The following is a 4,471-nucleotide window of genomic DNA, read 5'->3' on the forward strand; positions in this document are numbered from 1 at the left end:
AAAAAAAAAAAAAAAAAAGAAGAAGAAATGTGTTACTCACAGTACTGGAGGCTGGGAAGGCCAGGTCAAGGTGTAGCAGGCTCAGTGTCTGGCGAGGGCTGCTCTCTGCTTCCAGGACGGCTTCTGGCTGCTACATCCTCCTGAGGGGACAAGGGCTGTGTCTTACATGGCAGAAGGGACAGGCGGGAAATCAGATCTCTCAAGCTCTTTCATAAAAGCCTGAATCCTATTCACGAGAGCTCTGACCTAGTGATCTGATCATCTCCTGAAGTCTCCACATATTAATACTATCACAATGGTGATTAAGTCTCATCATATGAATTTTGGGGGACACATTCAGACCACAGGGGCTTTTGTTTTCTGCATATCCTAGGGTAGGGGGCCATGAAGGAGAAAGACCATGGATTATCTCAAGCCACATTTCAAAATTATTTTGAAAACTATAATTTTCCTATATAAATGCATGTATGTATTCATTCAACAAAAATTGATTTGTATCACTCATTGTTCTAAACACTGAGGACCAGAGGTAAACAAGACATAAAATTTCCTTAGCTGGGCACAGTGGTTCACACCTGCAATCCCAGCATTTTGGAAGGCTAAGGCGGGCGGATCACTTGAGCTCAAAAGTTCGAAACCAGCTTGGACAACATGGCAAAACCCCATCTGGACTAAAAATACAAAAATTAAATTAATGAGGCTTAGTGGCGCATGCCTGTAATCCTAGCTACTCAGGTGGCTGAGGCAGGAGAATGTGTTGAACCTGGGAGGCGGAGTGACAGTGAGCTGAGATGGTGCCATTGCACTCCAGCCTGGCAACAGAGTGAGACTTCGTCTCAAAAAAAGGTTTCTGCCCTTACAAAGGTTAATTTTCAGTTTAAGAGCTGGTTGCCTTTTGGAGGATGAGGATTTGACTGTCTGAGAAGTAGAAGGAAATTCTGATTCTAATGTTGGGATGTTCTCCCATTTGAAAGAAAGAAAAGAAAAACTAGCTGAAACCTTTGGAAAGCACTTAAAAGCAAAATGTTTCAAATTGTGGACACTTATCTACCTTAAATTAGAATTTTCTGACATTTTATTAAAACTATAGATTTCTAAGTTACATCCAAATCAACTAAAGAAGGCGGGGCACAGGAGTTTCTAATTTGAACACATTTGTCAATTGATTATAACATCATATTTAAAAATTTTGAGAATCTGCAAATAGAAGCTCGAAGGACAGTCCAGCAAAAAAAAAAAAAAATGCAATCTGAATGTACCAATTTGAAAGTTGATTTTGGTGAATTTTAAAATATAAATGTTTAAAATTAACATCTTTTTACATTTAAATAATGCAAAAGTATTCAGGAATTGTAGGAAGAAATTTGCAAAACTGCATTGAAGTAAATTGAGAGGACACATAAATGGTGATACATTCCTCAAAGGAAACATGTATAATTGTGAAGAATGAAAATCTCCCCTGATTAATCTGCACTCTTCATGTATTATTTCCAATCCAATTAACACACACTTTGGAACTTCAAATTATACAACAAGAATAAATCTGAAGGCATCACATTTTTGGTATATTGCTTTGGCCAGGACTTCCAGTACTATGCTGAATAGAAGTAATAAAAGTGGACATCCTTGTCTTGCTCCAGTTCTCAGGGGCAATACTTTCAACGTTTCCCTATTCGGTACAAAGTTGGCTGTGTGTCTCTCGTATATGGCTTTTATTACTTTGAGGTAAGTCTCTTCTATGCCTATTTTACTGAGGGTTTTTATCATAAAGAAATGCCGAATTTTATCAAATAGTTTTTCTGTATCTATTGAGATGATCATATGGTTTTGTTTTAATTCTGTTTATGTGATGTATCACACTTGTTGACTTGCATATGTTAACCAATCACCAGTAAAGAACTTATTCGTGTAACCAAAAAGCACCTACCCAAAGAACTATTGAAATAAAAATAAAAATTGAAAAAAATCTAGTATTTAATAGCACAACATGGTGACTACAGTCAGTAATAATTTAATTGTATGTTTTAAAATAACTGAGTATAACTGAATTGTTTGTAACATGAAGGATACAGTTTGAGGTGATAGATATCCCATTTACCCTGATATGATTATGTCACATTGTATGCATGTGTCAAAATATCTCATATACCCCACAAATATATATGTACCTTTTATGTACCCACAAAAATTAAAATAAAAAAAAAAAAACCAACATTTCAATGCTTACAACAAGAAAGGATTTTTTCCCCATGCTGTATGGGCAGCATGGTTAGACTGAGGCTGCTCCTTCTGATCTTCAGACAAGGATCATATTTCCAGTGTGTAGGTGTCAAGCTTTATGTGTCTATTGACCATACTATTCATCCCTGGTGCATGGGCAGAGTCATTTAGCAGGACATTGGATGTAAAATGTAAACAAAAATACATGTTTTGAATAATTAAACAGGTAAATTCTCATTTACCTATGATTTGGATATCATATCATATGGAGAAAATTTAAAATATTTAATAACATTGGAAAAGATAGGAAGCATTTCAGTTTATTTTAGTAGACTAGCATAACCCTGATAATAAAATTTGACAAATAGAGCATTATGAAATAATCTACCAATTAATTTTTTCACTAACTATGTAGGATATATGAAATGATTAAAATTGTAGACTTAAAAGTTAAATAGAACTATATTCAAATTCTTACTCTATTACCCAAAATATTTTGTGACTTGACCACTTAACCATTCTAAATTATTTTTCTAAAGTAGGATAGTAATAGTTTTCTTAAGAATAATTATGAGGATTAGAAAATGATATAAATGAATTCCAAAATATTGCATGCATTCAGCGTATGTCTGATAAAGCTTGCTAATGGATGATGATGAGGAGGAGGAGGATGGTGAAATTGCTGCAACAACAAAAACCAAATATTAGAAGCCTAAATCTTGAAGCATGTTATAAAATAGAGTCAACACGTTGTATATGGTTTATTCTACAAGTGCAAGAAGAATTTAACATTAGAAACATTTTTAGTTCATCATATCATAGGTGCAAGGAGGAAAAAATGCATGAACATCTCAATAGATGCTGAGAAAGCATTTTTAACATCTGGTCATAACCAAAGGGAAAAAATTCTAGGAAAACTCAGAACAGAAAGCTACTTATTTGGTGTGATAAAGAATATCTATCAGAAATCAATAGAAAATATTGACCATGTCTTGAAGCATTTCTATTACAGTCAGGAAGAAAAAAGGAAGCATAGCATCACTGTAATTATTTTGTATATTCTAGAACTTCTAGTCAATATTACAGAGAAGAAAAGTGTAATAATTAAACAGAAGGGCAGAAGTTATCATGGCTTACAAATATGACTGCTTGACAGGAAATAACTGAAAAATATCAGACAGAAATATATTAGAATGATTAAAGATGTTTAGTAATAAGGCCAAAAATGACAACTATTACAAAAGCAAGAACTATAAAGGTGATAATTATAAATTTTAATTGTTAAGAAAAAAATCTATGCTAACATAGAACAACATTGTGACATAAAAAGATATAATTTTAAAAACTTACCTGATGGAAACTATAAAACTTGACTAAATGGTGTAATTATGAGACCAGGCATGCTCTTGGATAGAAGGACTCACCATTACGAAGATGTCATTCTCTCCTAATTTTCACCAGAATTAAAATGGGAGTAGTTCTTAATTTGACCAAAAAAGATTTATACTTTCACATTTTTTCCTATGAAAACGGAGAAAAAATGTTCACAAAGAGTGATGACGGAACATATTTTTAAGGCACATTAAAAGACACTGTGATTTAACCCACCTGAGGATGGTGCACACAATAACAGAATAAGCAAAGAGAACTGAGAACTCTGAAACAGACAAATAAAATGGAATCTAATATATGCTACAGGTGAGCTTTAAATGCATAAAATAATGAATTATTTATCAAATGGTGCTGGGAAAACTGGCTAAATTTGGACAAAATAAAATTAGATTCTAATCTTATAGCCAACACCAAAATACTTCTAGAGAAGTTCAAGAGTCAAATAAAAAAAAATAAAATTTTAAAATAACTGGGCAAGATGGCCGAATAGGAACAGCTCCAGTCTCCAACTCCCGGCATGAGCGACACACAACACCGGTGATTTCTGCATTTTCAACTGAGGTACTGGGGTCATCTCACTGGGGAGTGCCGGACAATTGGTGCTGGTCAGCTGCTGCAGCCCGACCAGCGAGAGCTGAAGCAGGGCGAGGCATTGCCTCACCTGGGAAGCGCAAGGGGGAAGGGAATCCCTTTTCCTAGCCAGGGGAACTGAGACACACAACACCTGGAAAATCGGGTAATTCCCACCCCAATACTGTGCTTTAAGCAAACGGGCACACCAGGAGATTATGCCCACACCTGGCCGGGAGGGTCCCACAGCCACGGAGCCTCCCTCATTGCTAGCACAGCAGTCTGAGAT

The 4,471-nt window shown here is 35.4% G+C and overlaps 1 long non-coding RNA gene across 1 annotated transcript in view; it reads right to left on the reverse strand.

Annotated features, from left to right (window-relative positions):
• LOC108515782 (uncharacterized) overlaps positions 1-2,416 on the reverse strand; it is a 22,502-nt gene extending 20,086 nt beyond the window's left edge. Inside the window, exons 1-2 of the long non-coding RNA XR_001881619.1 lie at positions 2,228-2,416; positions 41-140 (exon numbers count right to left, since the gene is read on the reverse strand). This is a non-coding gene — a long non-coding RNA (uncharacterized LOC108515782). The remainder of the gene's footprint in view (positions 1-40; positions 141-2,227) is intronic.
• Positions 2,417-4,471: the final 2,055 nt, after the last annotated feature.

The sequence above is a fragment of the Rhinopithecus bieti genome, unplaced genomic scaffold (genome assembly GCF_001698545.2).
Source record: "Rhinopithecus bieti isolate Rb0 unplaced genomic scaffold, ASM169854v2 scaffold_36006, whole genome shotgun sequence".
Classification (NCBI taxonomy): domain Eukaryota; kingdom Metazoa; phylum Chordata; class Mammalia; order Primates; family Cercopithecidae; genus Rhinopithecus; species Rhinopithecus bieti.